The sequence below is a fragment of the Crinia signifera genome, chromosome 2, assembly GCF_055691185.1.
Source record: "Crinia signifera chromosome 2, ASM5569118v1, whole genome shotgun sequence".
Lineage (NCBI taxonomy): Eukaryota > Metazoa > Chordata > Amphibia > Anura > Myobatrachidae > Crinia > Crinia signifera.
The window spans coordinates 181,515,742-181,539,435 of NC_139218.1; the positions used below are offsets into that span (position 1 = coordinate 181,515,742).

At 46.3% G+C, this 23,694-nt stretch overlaps 1 protein-coding gene and 1 pseudogene across 1 annotated transcript in view; one reads left to right on the forward strand and one right to left on the reverse strand.

The window, feature by feature from the left end:
* LOC146058464 (uncharacterized) overlaps positions 1–23,694 on the forward strand; it is a 408,664-nt gene that overhangs the window by 88,091 nt on the left and 296,879 nt on the right. The gene's annotated exons all lie outside the window — the stretch shown is intronic.
* On the reverse strand, positions 15,600–17,014 carry LOC146060266 (creatine kinase B-type-like; annotated as a pseudogene).

Sequence of the window (23,694 nt, forward strand, 5' to 3'; positions counted from 1 at the left end):
GTTATCTAAGATAATGAGAATACAGAGATGACTATGGCAGTTTTAATTATGGATGAGTACGTTTGGTTTTTGGAAAACCGAACACCACCGAACACCCCCAATCTGATGGTGCTTCCGAGCCGGTCTGGGTTTTCCTGCACAGGTTCAGACCGTGCCCTTCTGGAGCTCGCGAGATCCCGCTGTCGGATCTCGCGAGATCCGGACACTATGGCCCTTATTCTGATCGGTGCGGTGTTTTCCGCTTGCGGTCGTACCGCCGATGTTTGTCGTCTGCGCATGTGCAGAGGTCACTCTGCGCATGTGCAAGCAGTTTCGCCGTACGTTTTTTTTAGACGCCGCACAGGGGGCGGAGAGGGGCGTGAAGGGCTACTTAGCCTCATTACCCTATGCATACGCCCCGCGTTTCATGGGCGTTCCCATGCAAACGCTGGGCGTATGCATGGTAATGAAGCCGTGACGCATGTGTAGGGGGCGGGCATCTGACATCGCCGGATGTCAGCTGCCCGCCCCCATACATGATTTCATACGGACAAGTGTCCGTGTGGTCTAGGGTGGCGGGAGCTGGTGGAGCGTGCGGCCCTGCATTCGATGGTCGGCGACCATCGAATGCAGGGGCTGCTCCCAAGATGGAGGAGGCGTATCCCCGTCCACTTTCATGCGGACCGCCACATATCCGCGTACGGACGGAGGTGGCGATCCGCATGGAAGGCGGGGATTCGCCTGCACGGTCCTGGCCGCATATTCTGATCTGGCCGCACAGATCAGAATAAGGGCCTATATAAGGACGGCCGGGCGGGCACCATCTTCACTCCAATATAGGAGATTAAAGAGAGCGTGTTCTGGCTGAGACTGTCACCCTCTCTCTCAGTGCCTGTCTTGCCACCCGCATGTGCTCACCACCCCCCCCCCCCCCCCCCCCCTGCTCCCTGTGCTTCAAGCTGCAGGGCTCCTGAGTCAGTGTCACTAAGTAGTTTTCACTGCTTAGTGACTTATAGCAGTACTGGTATTAGCTAGCTAGTGTATATTTAGTTAGCATCCTCCTGAGTCCTCTCCTCTAGTAGTATCTTTCTGAGTCCCTTAGTAAAGAAATGTTACCTTTCTTTCTGTTCTGAAGTCCATCCAGTCAGTGGCACTGACAGAGTCTTTGCCTGTGACTAATTAATTATATTATCCTTGAAGTCTGTGTCTGTGCCTGCCTGTGCCTAATCTATTTACCTGACAAGGTGGTAGGTACAGTCAGTCTAGTACAGTTCTGTTGTCGAGTGACAGTCCAATGGCACTGACAGAGTCTGTGCCTACCTGGAGTCTGTGTCTGTGACTCATTTACCTGTCCTGAGTCTGACCTGCAGCATAATATTATGGTACTTGTGTAATATTAGGGTGCCCGATTTTTTGATTGTATGCCTTAACTTAAGGCATACAATCAGATGCGATGCGTCGCGATTTTTCGTGAAAATCGCATCGCATCGCATGCAACCAAATTGCATGCGATGCGATCAACGCGATTCTCCATTGGATTCAATGTTAAATGGTCCTTGTTCATACCCCCACTACCCAAGTTGGCATGGAGTTGATTCTATATAGCGTGGCGAGCGCAGCGAGCCACCGAGCCCAAAGCGTGGCGAGCGCAGCGAGCCCTGCGAGGGGACGCAGATTACCTAACATGTATTCCGCGTCCCCTCGCCACGCTTCCGGCTCGGTGGCTCGCTGCGCTCGCCACGCTATATAAAATCAACTCCATGCCCACTTGGATAGTGGGGGTATGAACAGGGACCATTTAATATTGAATCCACAGGAAAATTGCGTCGGTCGCATCGCATGCGATTTGGTTGCATGCGATGCGATTTTTCTGACCCAATCAAAAATCGGGTGCCCAGATATTACACAAGTACCAATATTATTTTTATAATAATTTGGGGTTACATATATAATTACTATATGATATATTGATAATTGTCTCTGACGTGTGTAAGGGTCAGGGTACAGTCTTATCTTAACCTGTGTGCAAGCCGCAAAATATATATATATATATATATATATATATATATATATATATATGGAAAGAATAGGGGTGCGCTGAATGTACCACTGAAAGACTTAACATATAATAAGTCAATAAAATAGATAAAAACAAATAAGCATTAATTAATTAATATAGATTGGTTCATCGCCCCTGATGAAGTCCTAAGGGACGAAACGCGTCAGGCCGCGGATCTATATGTGACATAAGAAAACCTTTAAACAGTGAAATGAAATTGCATTGCTGGACAAACCATTAATAAATGCTTATTTGTTTTTATCTATTTTATTGACTTATTATATGTTAAGTCTTTCAGTGGTACATACAGCGCACCCCTATTCTTTCCTTATATCTCTACCCCACTTGTACCTCAATTAACAGCAAGGTACTATAGAGGTGCTGCTCATCTAAGCACAATATTGGGGCCACAACCTTTTTATATATATATATATATATATATATATATATATATATATATATATATATATATATATATATATATATATACATATACATATATATACACTTAACATCGGCACTCACCTTTCCTAGTTTTGGGGTGCCCTATGGCTTGTGACCACATTGTTTAAACAGACATTGGATGGGCTCTGCACACACTAAATTAACTGATAATAAATAGTGGAGATTTGGTTCATGAATTGATCAATGCATTTAAGCCTGCAGCCCCCGTCAAGGGACCCCACTGTTCTGCAGGTCCTACCACTATCGCTGAAAATGGCTGCAATACACATAGCTATCACATCAATGTTTGATACCAGGCATGCTATCAGGTCTGAAGCTCACAGCAGACTTTGCTTTTATAGGTGAGCAGCTACCAACACACCTGTCACTAATCATCTAGGGAAATGGCTAACACAAGCTATGGAATCTTAGTTAAAAACAGGGTGCATGAGAGAATGTGACCACAATAAGACTAATTAAAAAAATTAATCTAATAAACAATATATACACTTAACATCGGCACTCACCTTTCCTAGTTTTGGGGTGCCCTATGGCTTGTGACCACATTGTTTAAACAGACATTGGATGGGCTCTGCACACACTAAATTAACTGATAATAAATAGTGGAGATTTGGTTCATGAATTGATCAATGCATTTAAGCCTGCAGCCCCCGTCAAGGGACCCCACTGTTCTGCAGGTCCTACCACTATCGCTGAAAATGGCTGCAATACACATAGCTATCACATCAATGTTTGATACCAGGCATGCTATCAGGTCTGAAGCTCACAGCAGACTTTGCTTTTATAGGTGAGCAGCTACCAACACACCTGTCACTAATCATCTAGGGAAATGGCTAACACAAGCTATGGAATCTTAGTTAAAAACAGGGTGCATGAGAGAATGTGACCACAATAAGACTAATTAAAAAAATTAATCTAATAAACAATATATACACTTAACATCGGCACTCACCTTTCCTAGTTTTGGGGTGCCCTATGGCTTGTGACCACATTGTTTAAACAGACATTGGATGGGCTCTGCACACACTAAATTAACTGATAATAAATAGTGGAGATTTGGTTCATGAATTGATCAATGCATTTAAGCCTGCAGCCCCCGTCAAGGGACCCCACTGTTCTGCAGGTCCTACCACTATCGCTGAAAATGGCTGCAATACACATAGCTATCACATCAATGTTTGATACCAGGCATGCTATCAGGTCTGAAGCTCACAGCAGACTTTGCTTTTATAGGTGAGCAGCTACCAACACACCTGTCACTAATCATCTAGGGAAATGGCTAACACAAGCTATGGAATCTTAGTTAAAAACAGGGTGCATGAGAGAATGTGACCACAATAAGACTAATTAAAAAAATTAATCTAATAAACAATATATACACTTAACATCGGCACTCACCTTTCCTAGTTTTGGGGTGCCCTATGGCTTGTGACCACATTGTTTAAACAGACATTGGATGGGCTCTGCACACACTAAATTAACTGATAATAAATAGTGGAGATTTGGTTCATGAATTGATCAATGCATTTAAGCCTGCAGCCCCCGTCAAGGGACCCCACTGTTCTGCAGGTCCTACCACTATCGCTGAAAATGGCTGCAATACACATAGCTATCACATCAATGTTTGATACCAGGCATGCTATCAGGTCTGAAGCTCACAGCAGACTTTGCTTTTATAGGTGAGCAGCTACCAACACACCTGTCACTAATCATCTAGGGAAATGGCTAACACAAGCTATGGAATCTTAGTTAAAAACAGGGTGCATGAGAGAATGTGACCACAATAAGACTAATTAAAAAAATTAATCTAATAAACAATATATACACTTAACATCGGCACTCACCTTTCCTAGTTTTGGGGTGCCCTATGGCTTGTGACCACATTGTTTAAACAGACATTGGATGGGCTCTGCACACACTAAATTAACTGATAATAAATAGTGGAGATTTGGTTCATGAATTGATCAATGCATTTAAGCCTGCAGCCCCCGTCAAGGGACCCCACTGTTCTGCAGGTCCTACCACTATCGCTGAAAATGGCTGCAATACACATAGCTATCACATCAATGTTTGATACCAGGCATGCTATCAGGTCTGAAGCTCACAGCAGACTTTGCTTTTATAGGTGAGCAGCTACCAACACACCTGTCACTAATCATCTAGGGAAATGGCTAACACAAGCTATGGAATCTTAGTTAAAAACAGGGTGCATGAGAGAATGTGACCACAATAAGACTAATTAAAAAAATTAATCTAATAAACAATATATACACTTAACATCGGCACTCACCTTTCCTAGTTTTGGGGTGCCCTATGGCTTGTGACCACATTGTTTAAACAGACATTGGATGGGCTCTGCACACACTAAATTAACTGATAATAAATAGTGGAGATTTGGTTAATGAATTGATCAATGCATTTAAGCCTGCAGCCCCCGTCAAGGGACCCCACTGTTCTGCAGGTCCTACCACTATCGCTGAAAATGGCTGCAATACACATAGATGATTAGTGACAGGTGTGTTGGTAGCTGCTCACCTATAAAAGCAAAGTCTGCTGTGAGCTTCAGACCTGATAGCATGCCTGGTATCAAACATTGATGTGATAGCTATGTGTATTGCAGCCATTTTCAGCGATAGTGGTAGGACCTGCAGAACAGTGGGGTCCCTTGACGGGGGCTGCAGGCTTAAATGCATTGATCAATTCATGAACCAAATCTCCACTATTTATTATCAGTTAATTTAGTGTGTGCAGAGCCCATCCAATGTCTGTTTAAACAATGTGGTCACAAGCCATAGGGCACCCCAAAACTAGGAAAGGTGAGTGCCGATGTTAAGTGTATATATTGTTTATTAGATTAATTTTTTTAATTAGTCTTATTGTGGTCACATTCTCTCATGCACCCTGTTTTTAACTAAGATTCCATAGCTTGTGTTAGCCATTTCCCTAGATGATTAGTGACAGGTGTGTTGGTAGCTGCTCACCTATAAAAGCAAAGTCTGCTGTGAGCTTCAGACCTGATAGCATGCCTGGTATCAAACATTGATGTGATAGCTATGTGTATTGCAGCCATTTTCAGCGATAGTGGTAGGACCTGCAGAACAGTGGGGTCCCTTGACGGGGGCTGCAGGCTTAAATGCATTGATCAATTCATGAACCAAATCTCCACTATTTATTATCAGTTAATTTAGTGTGTGCAGAGCCCATCCAATGTCTATATATATATATATATATATATAATGTTGGATACGAGCCGGCACTCTTCTGAACATAAGCAAATTGCCCCGGGTGCCCTCCGCAAGATAATGGATAGAGGTGAATAATTGGCGTCACTCCGAGGACTTTCAATGATTTTTTCATAATGAGCAGAAAAAAATGTCTACACAATCATGTCAACCGAGTCAACGTTTCAATGTCTCTAGGACATTTTTCTCAAGACCAGACATGAAGGAAGCATACAGAGAAAGAGAACCGAGGGCTGATTAAGCTAGAGGTGCCATAAACTGCTGAAGGAATCCGAGATGCCTGCACTTTAAGTTGTGTTTGTTAAGGGGGCTATGATGCTGCAGCAAATAGCCAAATAGGGAGCAGGGGAGGAGTTCCTGCAGTTAGGAATAGCCAGAGGGTCAGGTGATCTGCCTCTCTGGCCTGAATTTCCTGGCTGCAAGGTGTGTTCAGAACCCCCTCCTGTACAACTACTTTGATTCTGCTTAAATTCCTTACATCCCTCATAATCCTCACATCTCCTCTTTCTTTATATATCTCTCTCCTCTCTCTCCCCTATCTCGCTCTTTTCCGGGGTTCTGACAGCCTTCTCTGTCACTGCAGCGTGCTCCTCAGCAGTACAGCCTAGTTATGCCGCGCCCACGTAGATCGCGCAACCCGCCCGCCCGTTACCTGGATCAAGGCTCCCCCTCTGATCCTGCCCCAGCTGGCGGCGAGCCGGCCAGGCGGGGAGGCAGAGCGGCGGCGAGACCGGGTGCGCGGCGGGACGCAAGGGGGGCCGCGGCATTAGGCCGCGATCGCGCAGGGTGGTTAGTGCGCCCGCCGGGGGTAGCGGAGGCTCCCCTGGGGGCAGCGCGGGTCCCAGGAGAGGCACCAGGTCGGGGGGGGAGTGCAGCAGGGCACGCGATAGGCGCTCCCACAGTGCGGCAAGATGGCCGCCGGGCTACAGCAGCGCGCAGCGTTCCCCAGCATGCCCAGAGTGCGCGCACTCCTCCAGCATCCAGGAGACCGGCGGGGAGGGGGGCGCAGGGAGCTCCGGCCAATACGAGGGTAGCGCTTGATGGAGCCACAGCTCCACTGCCATCAACCCCACGGTGCCTGCCGGCGGGGCCCCCCATGACTCTCCTGCAGAGAGCTAGGAGAAGGTGGCTCAGCAGGGCCCGCCTGTTGCCACAGGGCCATAGGCCATCACAGGGTGTGGAGTCTAACATCGCTGCTCCAGCCCCTCCCCCTGCGCAGACGTCTTCACCGGCTGTTGACATGGCTGTGGTGCGACAGCTAGTGGCTATGCTGACACTGCAGGCGGGTCAGCAGCCTGCAACACACGCCGGGACAGGACCTGGGTCCCTTCCCCCCGCTATCCCTTCTGCTGGTATTATGGCTGACGGAGGGCCTGCTGCTCACGTGATGGCTGCCCTTGGCTTTTCACCCGCGGCAACGGGTTCCACTCCATCCGCGGTCCCAGGCCCAGCAGTGACACCGCAACGGCTGGCGGGTGTCGAGGCGGCAGGGCCGACAGAGGTGGCCGGTCCTTCGGGGTCCACAGGAGCGTCCGCAGCAGGAGCTGTTCCAGGTGGGTCCTCCAGCACACACAAAAAGCGCAGGCGTAGACGTTCCCATACCTCCTCGTCATCGGGGTCCGAATCAGTGACGTCCGGTGAGGAGGGGGGTCATAGGCCCAGACGCAGGCACCGCTGTTCTGGGAGACGCCGCAGGTGATCCCAGTCCTCTAGCGGTGACTCAGGCTCCCCGCTGTTCCCCAGGGGACAGGTTGTACATTGCGAAAACACCGCGGTACTGAGAGGCCTGCGGCGTAGCGTCAGGGACCGCATCAGGGAGGGCAGGTACGTGAGCTTTTTCACCATGACTGCCCAAGATGAGAAAGATTATCGCGCAGCGAAGCGCAGAGGGGGCATAGGGGAGGCTGCTTATTGCACGTACCAGAGGTGGCAAGTGGGACTATTCATGTTCGCGGCATGTTATTTGGAAACCAGGCCCCAGGAACATATGAATGTGATAAGGTACATTCACATGATGCATGCCATGTACATGGATGATGGCGAGAGCGTATGGCGGGCCTATGATGAGCAATTCCGGCGAAAGCAGTCGGGTTGCGAGATCATGGCTCTCAGGGCCAAGGATGTTGAGGTCTGGATGGGTAAGAAGCTGTCGGCTTCGACCACCACGACTGCAGCATCCGCGGCTCCGGCAGCGCCGGCGGTCCCACGCAGGGGCCCTTCGTCCTTTCGCGGGGGCGCAGGTGGAGGGCAGGCAGCTGGGAGATGCTTTGCTTTTAATGGGGCGGGATGCGCAGCGGGTGCTCGCTGCAGATTTAAACATCAATGCTCCAAGTGCTGGGGAGGGCACTCGGTCAAGGACTGCCCGCGCTCCAAGCAAGCAGGCGGGGCTGCCAGGAATAATGCCGGAGCAGCCCCGGCTCCAGCCCCTCCACAGTAAGGCTCCTTCTCCGGTGAGGGGTGACCGCCTGGCCGTTTGGCTGGAGCGGTACCCCCTCAGGAAGGAGGCAAAGTTTCTGGCCACAGGTTTCTCGCAAGGATTCCGTCTCCCCATCCGAGGAGAGGTGGCGTCTGGGTGTCCTAGAAACATGAAATCTGCCATCGACATGCCCCACGTAGTCCTAGAGAAGGTGGCAAAGGAAGTAAGCCTAGGTAGGATGGTGGGCCCATTTCCTGAACCCCCGGTTCAGAATTTGGTCCTGTCCCCGGTGGGGGTGGTGCCCAAGAAAGAGCAGGGCAAGTTCCGTCTGATACAACACCTATCACACCCCCCGGGGTTATCAGTGAATGACGCAATTCCGGCGGAGTTGTGTCATGTACGATACCAATCCTTTGAAGAGGCTTTGACGATAGTGCGCGGCTTTGGGAAGCGGGCGCTGCTGGCCAAGGTGGACGTGGAGTCAGCATTTAGATTACTCCCCCTGCACCCCGACTCCTTTCGGTTCATGGGGTTCAAGCTGCCTTCCGGGTTTTACGTGGATCATTGCTTGCCCATGGGCTGTTCAGTGTCCTGCGCCTACTTCGAATGCTTTAGCAGCTTCCTGCATTGGTGTGTCACGGAGAGCTCGGGCGAGGCAGGGGTCGCCCATTACCTGGATGACTTCCTGTGCGTTGGCCCGGCTGATTCCCCACGTTGCGGGGCTCTCCTGAACGCAATGCAACAGCTGTTTGGCAACTTCGGAGTCCCCATCGCGGCAGACAAGACAGAGGGGCCGACTACGTGCCTGTCTTTCCTGGGTATTGAGCTTGACACGCAGGCCGGGTGCTGCAGGTTGCCCTCCGATAAGCTTGTACGGCTGCGGGGGGCGATCTCCCAGTCCCTGGCCTCTGGCAAGCTCAGGGTGCGCCAGCTCCAGTCCCTCCTGAGACTGTTCCACTTTGCGTGCCGGGTTATCCCCATGGGCCGGGTCTTCTGCCGAAAACTAGAACTCGCCATGTCCGGCCCCAATAGGCCCCAGTTCTTTGTACGCCTGAACGCAGAGCTCAAAAGAGACCTTAGAGTGTGGGAGGTTTTCCTGCGTGATTTCAACGGGGTACTGTTGTGGCCTAGCCCTGCAAGTAACAGTAGGGATTTGCAGCTATACACCGATGCTGCGGGGGGTATTGGTTTCGGCGCGTTCCTGCATGGATCCTGGTGCGCTGCGACATGGCCGGACGAATGGGCGGAAGAAGGGCTCACAAGGAACATGCTACTGCTGGAACTGTTCCCAATAGTGGTGGCCTTAGAACTTTGGGGCGACCGCTTGCGCGATGCCTGCATCACTTTTTGGTGTGATAACCTGGGGGTGGTGCAGGCCATCAATAAGCAGAGCTCGTCTTAGCTGCCGGTAGTACGTTTGTTGGCCCGCCTTGTTTTGAAATGTTTGCAGATTAACTTGCATTTTGTTGCCAGGCACGTGCCAGGGGTAGACAACTCGATTGCCGATGCCCTGTCCAGACGTGACTGGGCTAGGTTTTGGTCCCTGGAGCCAGGGGCCGAATTGAATGGTGAGCTCTGTCCTCCTTATGTTTGGCAGGTCATCAGGCAGGCATGGAGGAACTAGCCATGCGGGCTATTGCCCCAAGGACGCTGCGTTGTTACCAAGCTGGCTGGCTGGAATGGGAACAATTCAGACTGTCCGCATCCCAAGCAGGTAAGGCCTCGAGTGATGCCATGAAGGCTTTTGTGTGGAGTTTGTACTCCAGGGGGCAGACTGTGTCGGCCGTGAGACGGCTGTTGGCCGGTGTGTCGTTCTTCTCATCGTTGTATGGGAGATCGGACCCCGGCCGGTCTTTCGTGGTGTCTAGAGCCTTGAGGGGCTGGCGCCGCGCTTGCCCTGTGGCTCCGGATAGCAGGCGGCCCATAGACGTGTCCCTGCTGCCTCCTTTATTGGGGGCAGTGAGGGATATCTGTCATTCCGATTATGAGGTCCAGCTGTTTCACCTAGCATATGCTATGGCTTTCCACGGAGCTTTCAGGGTTGGCGAGCTGGTAGCCCCGTCAAGGCAGCGGCCTTCACCTCTGTCGATAGAGGACATGGTAATTCAGGTCGACTTGGTTTGGTGCCGGGTCCGGCGTTCCAAGATGGACCAGGCTGGGAGAGGTCAATGGCTGTCATTGCAGCCGTGCCCGGTGGAAGGGATATGCCCAGTGGCGATGGCAAGCGCCTACGCCCTGTTGCGGCCCGACTGCCCGGGGGCATGGCTAATGCACTTGGATGGTTCCTCATTGACCAAATACCAGTTCTGCCACGTTTTGGGGCGTGCCCTGGTCTCGCTTGGCCTTGATCCGAGGGAGTTTGGAACACACTCTTTTCGGATTGGGGCGGCCACATCTGCCGCTGCTGGGGGTCAATCCGACGCAGAGATACAGTCTCTGGGTCGATGGCGTTCGGCAGCATTCCGCAGATACATTCGGCCTGGTCTATCTGTCCAACTGCCTGACTGTAGCCGACTGGACGCATAAGTACTCGTCTCACTTTAGCGGAAGTCTTGAGGTGGTCCACTTTCCCCCGGGGGCACGATTCGGCTGAATTACAATTTGACATGGCATCCTGGATAGTTTACTCCGGGGGTTTTCTGTGCAGTGTGCCTCAAGGTCTGGTCGGCTACGGTTCCTTTCTCTTCTCTCCCTCTCCAGTGTGTTTGATTTGTTGAGAGCGGCGAGATGTGATGGCATGCGTCCTAACCTGTTTACATCTTGCAGGTCGCAGGGACGTCAAGACGGTGTGGGTGATGGGACACTCGTTTGTCCACTGGGCGTCAAAAGCGTGTGAAAGTTTGAATGGGGGTATGCGTGCAAAAGCTCGAATGGTGCGATGGTTGGGAGTGCGTGGCATGCTTTGGGGAGCGTTGCAGGGCTTATTGCTATGGTCAGTGCGGGACTTTGGAGTCCCTGAGGTGCTAATTTTGCACCTGGGCGGAAACGATCTAGGTCGATGCACTGCCTTAGAGTTGCGGTCAATTATTATCAGGGACCTGCATATTATAGCCCAGACGCTCCCCTGCTGCCGCCTGGTCTGGTCCTCAATGATTCCCAGGCGGGTCTGGAGGACAGCCAGGTCAGGGCCCCGCTTGGATGGCGCACGGAGAAAGGTCAATGCTGCGGTGCAGCGATACCTGTTGGCGAATAGCGGTGGTGTCATCAGGCATGACTCCATCGTCTATAAGCGGGGTTCCCTGTATAGGCCGGACGGTGTCCATTTAAGTCCCGAAGGAATGGCGATATTCCTGGACGACCTGTTTAGAGGTTTTTAGTTGAAGTTATGGTTGTTAGGTAGAAGTGCTGAGCGTTAGGGTGGCGGTGCTGCAGCCTAATGCTTGGCTTGTGGCGGTAAAGAACGGTCCTTGTTCAAATGCTGATATGAGGATAGTGGGGTGCGCTCTCCCCTCAATGATACGCCACGAGCCCATGCCCCTTGGACAGGGAATGGGCTGCACCATCCGCACGGGTGGGTTGCGTGGGAGAGTTGAACACCAACGCTGTGTGAATGGTGTGATGTCATCTTACCCTTCTTTTCTCTATGACCGTTCTTTAGGGCTGCCACCCTCTTTTATAAGATCAATATATATAAATAGTTGTCAATAATAAATTTGACATTCATATTGAAACGCCAGCACTTGTGTCTGTCTCTTTATTTTAGTATAAGATAGATAAGTTTAGATAAGTTATTAAAGTGTCGGGGCATAAGGATTACCGATGGCAAGTTTAAGAGAACCGAGGGCTGATTAAGCTAGAGGTGCCATAAACTGCTGAAGGAATCCGAGATGCCTGCACTTTAAGTTGTGTTTGTTAAGGGGGCTATGATGCTGCAGCAAATAGCCAATTAGGGAGCAGGGGAGGAGTTCCTGCAGTTAGGAATAGCCAGAGGGTCAGGTGATCTGCCTCTCTGGTCCGAATTTCCCCACCCTCCCTCCCTATTTTTCTATCTTTCTTGGCGGCGGTAAAGAACGGTCCTTGTTCAAATGCTGATATGAGGATAGTGGGGTGCGCTCTCCCCTCAATGATACGCCACGAGCCCATGCCCCTTGGACAGGGGATGGGCTGCACCATCCGCACGGGTGGGTTGCGTGGGAGAGTTGAACACCAACGCTGTGTGAATGGTGTGATGTCATCTTACCCTTCTTTTCTCTATGACCGTTCTTTAGGGCCGCCACCCTCTTTTATAAGATCAATATATATAAATAGTTGTCAATAATAAATTTGACATTCATATTGAAACGCCAGCACTTGTGTCTGTCTCTTTATTTTAGTATAAGATAGATAAGTTTAGATAAGTTATTAAAGTGTCGGGGCATAAGGATTACCGATGGCAAGTTTATGATACAGAAACAGCTGCTTAAATAAGCGCTTACCTGGCACGGTCCGCCCGGCGGCCGGGTGCACGCCGTCACACCCCCGCAGCGAGGAGTCCCGGAGTGCTGACGTCAGCTTCCTGCTCCCGTTGCCTGGGAGACGCATGAAGCCGACGTCCCCAGCCGCCGGACGTCATCCCGCTGGCTGACAGATAATCTGGAGAATGAAAAGAATGCATGACACTTTAAACAGCTGTGCCACACAAATATGTCAAACAACAAGACAGCAGATATATAAGCATAAGCGGTGCCGTTGTAACAACAAGAGCCGTTGCGAGCACAGACAAACGACTGATATCGGGAAGCACAATAATTAATAAAGCACACTCCAGTTAAATCGTTCATTGAGTCCCAGTGGTTTGCAAGTCTGTAACCTATAAAATCAATCGGGCCTCCATCTTAAGTAATGCCCCATCTCTATCACCCCCTCTGCGAAAGGGGGGAACATGGTCTATAAGGATGAATTTAAGGTCACTGATAGAATGGCCCGCTTCCAAGAAATGACGGGCCACTGGCTGATCCGATGTTTTTGACTTAATGGCATTGGATATAGCAGAACGATGCAAGGCCATCCTGTCACGGACTGTGCGGATGGTCTTGCCAACGTAATGTAGATGGCATGGACAATATAGTAAATAGATGACATGTGTCGTCAGGCAAGTGAGAACATGGCTGATAGGGATGCTGATTTTAGTAATGGGATGAAGGAATGATTTACACACCACCAGGTTTTTACAAGTTGTGCAGTTCAGGCACCTATAACATCCAGGAGGTTTGGACAAGAAATTTTGTGGCTGGGGTGGTGCATCAAACCCAGTTATGTCAGTGTGAACCACCTGATCCTTGATATTACGCCCCCGGGTGTAACAAGCCATCGGTCTTCTGTTTTGTAATCCCGGGAGGGATGCGTCAGTCTTAACAATGGGCCATAGAGCTGTAGTCGCTCTTTGTACTATGGGACTTGACGTGGAAAATTCTTGTTTCCATGGTAACAAATTATCTTGGTGGCGCACTTTGGGTTTTAATAAGTCTGTCCGTGGCATGGCCAAAACCTCTTTTTGGAGGGTTTGTAATTGTTTGAGGTTATACCCTCTAGTCACAAATTTCTCCACCACTGAATTGGTGCTTTCTAAAGCTGCTTGGCTAGTGCTGGATATCCTGGCGACTCGCATTAATTGGGATTTTGGGAGCCCCTGTTTTAGGGGTTTGGGATGGTGGCTCGATCCCAACAGTAAGGTGTTGCGGTCTGTCGGTTTTGTATAGACCTTAGTTGCCAAACACCCATTCGATAAGGACACCTGTACATGCAAGTACTCGATGGATTCTCGCTGTATATTATATGTGTACTTGATAGGACTGGTGCTTGTGTTAATTGCCTGGATATGTTCCTCGAGTATAGCAGTTGGCCCTGTCCATAAACAGAATAGATCGTCGATGAATCGACAGTATAATAGGATATACTTGGCTATGTGGTCCACACTTAAAATATTCTCTTCTTCCTCCGCAAACATGAAAATGTTTGCCAGGCTTGGGGCTACCGGGCTCCCCATTGCACACCCCACTTTTTGCTGGTAAATGGCTCCATTGAACAAGAAGTAGTTGCGTTCAAGGGTTAATGTCAACAGCTGCACAAATAAATGGTGATCGATCTCACTGATGTTTTGTGATCTTAAGAATTTGGCCACAGCTGCCACTCCAGCTGCCTGGGGAATGGCCGTGTACAAGCTACATACATCAAGCGTAACTAGAACCGTTTCAGGTGGTATATGGGTGACCTGTTGTAGCCGAAGGAGGAAATCGTTGGTATCTATCACGTAGGTGGGTTGTTGTTGAACGTAAGGTTGGAGAGGGGTATCGAGAAATTTTGAGACAGGTTGGAAGAGAGAATTGTTGGCCGAGATGATTGGTCGGCCCGGAGGCTTGATGGGGTTTTTATGGAGTTTTGGTACCGTGTAAATAACCGGCGTAACCGGAAACTGCTGCATGAGGGCATTAGCCAAATTTTTATGCATGAGTTGCCTTTGGGTGGCCTGCACCAATAAGGTGTCCAATTCATGCTTGTAACTGCTGGTGGGATCGGTGGGTAGTTTGTCGTATACCGAAGTATCACTGAGCTGTTGATATATTTCAGCTTTATAATCGCTTAAGTCTTGGACGACTATAGCTCCCCCTTTATCCGCCGCCCGTATTACTATATGTCGGTATCCAGCCAAATCACTAAGGGCCCTGCGCTCCTCCCGTGATAAGTTGTAATGCTTGGTTGTGGTGGCTGAGATATATTTTGACACTGATGCGTCCACCAATCTGGAGAAGGTGGGGATGGAGGTGTTAGAAGAAACTGGATCAAATCTGGAACTGCTTCTGGATTAAATGAATTTTTGAACTGGGTCAGTGGCCATTGATGACTCAGAATGTTGAAAATGTTCTTTCAAACGGAGATGGCGGTCAAATCTGTGGCGATCTATCTGCCATTGCAGCTCCTTGTGGGTGTTGGTTGGAATGAATGATAAGCCTTTTTTAAGAACAGCCTCTTCAGTCGGTTTTAAGGTATATGAGGAAAGATTGTATTTTAACTCCTTCAGAAGGGCCTTTAGCTCTCTTTGCCCTTTGGTTTTGGCCGCTCCTACGGGTGGCTTTGTTTTTAGGCTTGCTGGACCTGGTTGTTCTAAAGGGACTTCTGTTCTACGAGAGGCTTCATCAGAATCTTGCATCCTGAAGTCACTGTCTGAATTGGAAGTCGCTGTTTCTCTTGCCCGGTTCTCCCTTCTGCGACGATACCCATAGGGGCCTGGTTTATTATAGTTTTGTGGCCCTGGTTCACCGCCCATGAGTCATCTATAAACTTTGTTTTCATCGTAGTCTCTGGAGACCGTGGTGAATTTATTGGCTTTATATATATATATATATATTTTTTTTTTCAAGGCAAGACCATTGTTTAATGTTCTATTTCGGTAACATTGCAGCCATCGAGAAGAATAAAATAAACCAAACATGAACAGATGGAAGACATTCTACATTGTTACTAAGCAGGAGTTGGGTCCCAAGGTCTCAGTGAGGCTATTGATCCAATAAATAAGAAAGCATGGCCATTAAAAGTGCATTTATTTCTGTGCTGGGATGAGGTCATTGATGGACTGGCCTTTCTCCAGGGGCTTCTCCATCTCGACAAGGAGTTTCACACCATCCACCACCATCTGAACTAGTTCCACCTCAGAGAAGCCCAAACGATCAGCATTTGATACGTTGAAGATTCCACCAACAGCTGCTGTATCGACACCACCTGTTCCTCTCTTCTGGAGCCTGAGCCTCTTCAAGATTTCCCCAAACTTTTCATTCTTGCTCTAATTTGGCAACTTAGGGGGAAATCTACTAAAGGAAATTTGTAAAAAATAGGTGTATTTGTATTTAGAAATACACTTATTTTTGACATTTACTATCCCGAAAATACGGCAATTCGTATTTATATTGATAGCACATCAATACGAATACGAATTGCCGTATTTTCGGAATAGTAAATGTCAAAAATAAGTGTATTTCTAAATACAAATACACCTATTTTTTTACAAATTTGGTTTAGTAAATTTCCCCCTTAATATGTACTCCAGCACAGAGGCCAGTGCTAAGGTTGGAGGGACAGGTTAGGATATACCCAAGATTCTGGCTCCACATGAATTTGTAACCTTTGTTCTTGAAGGAAGACTCAATCTTTGTCAGTCCATCGCAGAACCTCTTGAAGACCTCATTCATGTTACCACCCTTTTACATAGAGACCACATGAAGATGATCCTCCTCATTGATCCAGACAAGGAAGGTCTTGTTGTCATTGTGCCAGATTCCCCTGGCTTCAGGCCAGTCACAGGCCATTCCAGAGGCCAAGAGGAGAGGAGAGACTGGCTTGTCAAAGAGGAAGTGACCGTCAATCAGCTGCTGCTGCTCTTCATCAGTCATGTTGTTGAGAGCATAGTACTTTTCTTTCAGGTCACCGTCAAGACCAGCGAGAGCTTCAATCGAGAGGTTTTTAACAGCTCTCCTTTTGCCTCGGCTTCAGTGAGGTGGAAGGCAAAATCCCTTGATGCTCCTGCCGGTTCAAACACGGGAGCTGAGGATGTAATTTGGGTCCAGATCATCGACACCCTTCAAGTTTTCAGAGTTCTGGTCTGTTTTGTGCTGGTCTGTTGGCTTGTAGCCACCATGTCTGTCCTCAATGAGGTCAAATAGTTCCTTGAACTCGTCATATGATTCTTCATCCCCAGCAACACATCCTACTGTCATAATATAAGGGTGACCTGGGTTGTCAACCCCAGTTTGAATGACATCATCCACAGTAAATCCACTCGGCGTCAGCTCCTTTGTTAGCATTATGGAGGCTCAAGTCCGGGAACTCCTCATCCATAGAGACATTCAGCTTCATCGCGTTGTGGGTGTTGCCGAAAGACATGATTGCACTTTAAAGGTAAATATTTAGTTACTGGAGGCAAATTATTAAAGACCCTGAATACACTTTAGGACAAAGCAGCACCAGACCTGAAGGGATGTGTCAGCAAAATATTTTTGAATAAAGGGATTACTAGTTGTTCTATTTAATCCCTTTAATTTTTTCTGTCTCTGACGTGTGTGTGTGTGTGTGTGTGTAAGGGACAGGGTACAGTCTTCTCTTGACCTGTGTGCAGGCTGCTAAATATTTTTTTAAATAAAGGGGTTACTGGTTGTTATATTTAAACCCTATAATTTTTCTGTCTTTGACGTGTGTGTGTAAGGGACAGGGGACAGTCTTCTCTTCACCTGTGTGCAGGCCGCAAAATATGTTTTGAAGAAAGGGGTTACTAGTTGTTATATTTAAACCCTATAATTTTTTCTGTCTTTGACGTGTGTGTGTGTAAGGGACAGGGTACAGTCTTATCTTCGGAAAAAGAAAGGGGTGGTGGAGCACTAATAAAAATTGTATTTGACCAATTGGGTATTGCAATTTATTATAATATATCATATGAAAATATATAAAAAACACACAATAAAATCACAAATTAAAATAAATTCAATATGACAGTAATCACCCCTACATGGGACCTGTATGAAGAGTCAGTTTGGGATAAGTCTCACTTGTTCCTGATGACGCTCTCCTGTTTAGATGAATATATGAATATACTGGAAAATGGGTGTCCATGAACCTGAATTGGAGCCGATGTTGGTGATCTCCCCTCTTGAGGAAAGGTAGTACACGTCTCACGGAATGGAGGGCCTCGCAAAGAATTATCAGGTGGTGGTGTCCCTTTGTTGTTAATGTCCAGTAACAATTGAAGACAGGAGTGCTGGTTTAAGTTGAGATGATATAAATTGTATTCCACAGGGTCCGGTAGAGGGTGAGCGCTAACGCGTTTCGTCATCCGCAGATGACTTTATCAAAGGCATACAGGTCCCATGTAGGGGTGATTACTGTCATATTGAATTTATTTTAATTTGTGATTTTATTGTGTGTTTTTTATATATTTTCATATGATATATTATAATAAATTGTAATACCCAATTGGTCAAATACAATTTTTATTAGCGCTCCACCACCCCTTTCTTTTTCCAGACATAACGATTCAGGGGCCTTACCACCCCCAGGTGTGAGCAGCTTGACAATTCCACTCATCTCCTCAAAGCGCCCTATATAGACTCAGCCACATAGGTGGTTGAGTTTATAACTTTTTTTCCTACAGTCTTATCTTTACCTGTGTGTAGGCCACAAAATATTTTTTTTTAATAAAGGGGTTACTAGTTAATTATTAGTTTAATTGAATAATTCCTCCAATTTACTGCCAAATTCCCTTTTAATATGGTATGTCATGTTATATGTTTTTAATAAATAACTTTGTAATTTTTTCACCCAATTTGCACTTATATTATCATTTTTTTTTTATCTATAATTTTATTGCTTAGTGCAGTGTACCCCTCTGTTTTCTTTTTACCTAGATGGGGGCTGACTACCCCCTATCCACACTGCAGCTTAACAAGGCACCTCATAGTAACTGCACCCCCTACACCAGTTGGTAACGTGTTACTTACTACTTCTCATCCAGCAGACCAAAGTCTACAAAGGTGCAAAGACCTGCTGGTCAGGAGATTGTCATCTGAAGCAGACCGTGACATGGCAACAGCTCCTCCTTCATTTTCTCCCACACCTGTGGCTGCGAGGATACAGCTAAAATTTCCCACACAACCTGCTGGCATTGATGCAGGGCAGGTTTGAGGGAATTTGGACATCTGGTCCAGACTAAAGGACCTGCCAACAATTGCTGACATTTAAAAAATGGAGGAGGATTACTTTGGTGACAGCATCCCAGTAGACATCTCAGACAGTCCATACCTGTACTGGCAGGAAAAAAAGGCAGTTTGGAGGCCCCTGCACAAACTGGCTCTATTTTACCTGAGTTGTTCCCCTCCTCCAGTGGGTACTCCGAAAAAGTTTTTAGTGCAGTGGGGAACCTGGTCAGTGAGCGGCGTAGGATGTTGCTTCCACAAAATGTGGAGAAGATGATCTTTATGAAAATTACATACATATTCATAGTAGGTAAGGCTGAATAAACACTTGCGTCTATCTAGTTCAACGTAGGTTTTAATAACCTATCTCTTGTTGAATAGTATGTTGTGAAATTTTTAAAGACAGATTATGATTACTATTTGTTCCCCTCCTCCAGTGGGTACTCCGAAAGAGTTTTTAGTGCAGCGGGGAACCTGGTCAGTGAGCGGGGTAGGAGGTTGCTTCCTCAAAATGTGGAGAAGATGATCTTTATGAAAATTACATACATACATATACAAAGTAGGTAAGGCTGAATAAAGTTGTTTTTGCTCTGATGAAGCCGGATATCCAGCGAAATGCGCATCGGCCTGACTAGCCGATGATATAGACTGTGTTTGACATGTGGCGTTAGATGCTAAAATATTAAAGAGGACTGTATTATTAGCTGGAAATATCACAAACGCAATAAATTGTCTGAACTTGTACTGCTAAAATAACTATAAGGATAGTGAGGGGATACCCATGACACTATCGATGTATTGGAGAATCTATTAATACTAGCCTGAGGGACATGACCACATATGTAGTGGAGACTGTTCAAGGAACTATTAGGAATTACCTACATTACCCATGGTTGTCACACATGAATTGACATACATATTGGAAGGGACGATCTGCCATGCATATATGCGACACCAAACACATGTGTTGTTAATTGGGGTGAGTGTCATGTTAGATATGTACAATACAAAACATTGATTGAACATCTGATAACTTCACTTTTAGGGATATAGCTATAATACAGCAACCCCAGCACAGCAGTGAATATTGGCAACCCGGACAGGAATAATCCGCGGTATACATACGAAATATTTAACATTTTTTCTATAAATTGGTGTATGTGTCAGGCTAGAGTAGTGAATGATCACTTGGAAATATGCGGCAGATGTGTTACATCTGATATAAATAGATACTACTTTTTAAGGAATAATACCATTCACTGTGTCATATTTAAAGGAACCCTTTGCGGCAGATCTGTGGACCAGCGCTCCAGTAGACACAGACCTGCTTAGGAGTATTAGACAATAGGATCGTTTGAATACATCCCTTAAAGCCACTCATAGGCTATGTAGATTACAACAGGTTGTGTGTAATCATTTGATACAATTTCAAGAGAACATTTACAATTGTTGCAGATTGTATAAATTGTTACGAGATCACTCACTATACTTCAAACGGATACAAGTCTACTGATGTACCAACCACGGCCACTCTGTGTGAATCACACCTATTAATATCATCATACGCCTCAATAGCAATATATAGCTAATTAAATATTCACAGTCTTTTATATCACGGCTCTACAGTTATCAAACCATTTTAAACACATTTTTTTGTACTCTTTATTGATGTACCTTTCATTATTCTGTATTTTAATTTTTTGATTGTGACACCTCCCACATGATTTGTGGGTGGGTATCACATTTTTAATATTTTCCTATGGGATATAATAAAAGTTAAATTTTATTGTAAATACTACATTCAATGGAACCTTCAAACAACACACTGAGCAATGCTAGTAACCAATCTAGAACACTACATGATAATAGAATTCAGAGATATTGGTTACATATACCTGCGCAGGTGTATGCTATGCCCCCAAGCCGCGTGAAGGCTTCTCTGTATATTGGGGGTCCCTAGCGCTATATCTAGGTGCAGGGTGCGGCACCCCAAAAAACCATCATAAGCTGGGAAGCCCAGCGCGGCATGCCAGTGATATACTAAGTGTTAATAATTAGTGATAGGAAGCCGAAGCTATATAAAAAGAGAGAGAGATAAATGAATGTAATTAAAATAGGATAGAGATAGTGTTAGTGAGGGAAAGTGTTAATAGAATGTAAGGGCATGCCGCACTAAAGCCACCCAGCCCATCCAGTCCAGGAGCACCGCACCCCACACCACCGTTACCCTAAATTGGGTCTACGATTAACCAGCAAGGAGCCACATGATAATGGCTCCTTACTTGATATATCCAAACTAAGAGCTACCTACCTTGGAGCAACACCGGTCTACTCCATGTGGCATATCAGGACCCACATCTCCTCCTAATATGGGCTCCCTTCTGCCTCTAATAACATACATACAGATAGTGGTAGATGCTCAATTAGTTCAGTAGCATTTCCCAGGTGCATGAGGGAGGGGTTAAATACTGGGTAAGTAAAACAATACATTTTTTTCCCTCAACACACTGAGCAATGCTAGTAACCAATCTAGAACACTACATGATAATAGAATTCAGAGATATTGGTTACATATACCTGCGCAGGTATATGTAACCAATATCTCTGAATTCTATTATCATGTAGTGTTCTAGATTGGTTACTAGCATTCCTCAGTGTGTTGAGGGAAAAAATGTCTTGTTTTACGAACCTTCAAACAACCATTATAGAGTGCACCCATAGAGTCTCTTTTTTTTTTTCTTTTTTTTGATTGTTGAATAAAGACTTGCGTCCATCTAGTTCAACCTAGGTTTTAATAGCTTATCCTTTGTTGAATATGTTAAGTATGTTGTGAAATTTTTAAAGACAGATTATGATTACTATTTGTACCCATGGATGTTTTTGACCAATAAATGTTTATCCACCCATAATTTGAACTTATTTATTGTCTCTGCTGACACCACTTCCCCAGGAAGATTGTTCCAAAGTTTGACTGCTCTGACCGTAAAGAAGTTTTTTCTTGTAAGGGAACAAAATATTTTTTCTTCTAATCTAAATTTGTGCCCTCGTGTCCTAGATTCCTTTCTAGCAGTAAAAAGGGTGCTTGACAGTTCCTTATATTGGCACCTGATATATTTGTACATGTTAAGCATGTCCCCCCTTAAAATGAATGATCAATTCTTGAACGAAGACCAGCAATTGCCTCCAGAGACTACAGAGGGACCTGTGATTGTTGAGTCCAGCAGGGATGAATTGATAATCTGTGAGGAAGTACACACAGACATCTTGCCTCTATAGAGCCAGTTTGTGCAGGGAGAGGTGACTTGCTTCTTTTTTTGTGGGGGCCCCAAACAAGCCAATCATTTTGGCCACAGTCGTGTTACAGACCCTGTGCGCTGAAATGATTGATTTGTTAAAGTGTATATGTCCTATTTCCGCAACATAAGGGTGGGTGGGTGCATACAACTGTTTGCGCTCCACTTATTGCTTCGGCAATGTATTGAGAGATGAGTGGTAATAATCGTGGAGCTGAGCAACCAGTTTATCATATGGATCTATTTTTGTTATTTATTATTATTATTATTATTATTATTATTATATATGATGCGCTATTTTGATCATTACTTCTTTTATTGTGGGTGGGCCCAGGGACAATTCCAGCCTGCACCTCTTTTTTGCCATTATTGCTTTTTGGGGCCTAGTTTTTATTTTAGGGGGCATATTTGCTGTTAAACTGATAAGAACAGTTACTCACGTTCTTTTGGAACCTCGTAGCAAATCTCAGTGCTGCACAAATCACCCACTGCTCCTTGGCTACACATATTGTACGATCAAACAAGATAGGGGGCTTATTGGGTGTTAAACTGATAAAAACAGACACTCGCGTTCTTTTGGAACCTCATAGCAGATCTCAGTGCTGCACGAATCACCCACTGCTCCTTGGCTACACATATTGTACGATCAAGCCAGATAGGGGGTTTATTGGGTGTTAAATTGATGCCATCCTGTCTACCGCTGCAGAGCCACTCCTAGATGAGCCACATGTTTGTGCCGCACACTTGTGTGGCTTAGCGTAGTTGTCCAGCTACCTCGGTGCCCTAAAAACAATATTGTGAGGTGTGAGGTGTTCAGAATAGACTGGAAATGAGTGGAAATTAATGATATTGAGGTTAATAATAGTGTAGAAGCAAAAAAAAATTCTGCGATTTTAGTGTTTTTTTTGGCAAAAAAATACAGATCCAAAACACGAATCACAAAACAGAAAACACGAAAATGGTGGTGTTTTGGAACAGATCCAGATCCAAAACACTGCCCGAGATACATACCCAAATAGGAAAAGTGCTCGGTGCACACTCCTAGTTTTAATAGCATCAGTCATGAAGCTCAACAAAAATGTATACTGTATATGCAGGTTCTTAATTACATCAAGGGCCCGATGTAATGTGGTGCAAATTCAGCAGTTAAACTAGTATGATTTCTTAAATGGGCAATAATTTACAAAGCAAAACCATGCCTTGTAAACAATTCCCCTTTACAAAGGGTTCGGCAGCGTTCGGCCAACATCCAACATGGGGCCAAATGTAATAGGTTTCACCACTAGTTGTCAGATAACCTCCTGGATTTGTTTGTGCCTGTCTAATGTTTTGTACACATGGGGCCAAATGTAATAGGGTGAGAGTTTTAGAAAGTGAGAGATTTTGGGAGAGTTTTCCCATGTTTTTTAAAGCAGCAATCAATTACATGGCAAAACCAGGTTGATTTTGCTATGTAGTTGATTGCTGCTTTAAAAAGAATGGGAAAACTCTCCCAAAATCTCTCACTTTCTGAAACTCTCACCCTATTACATTTGGCCCCATGTGTACAAAACATTAGACAGGCACAAACAAATCCGGGAGGTTA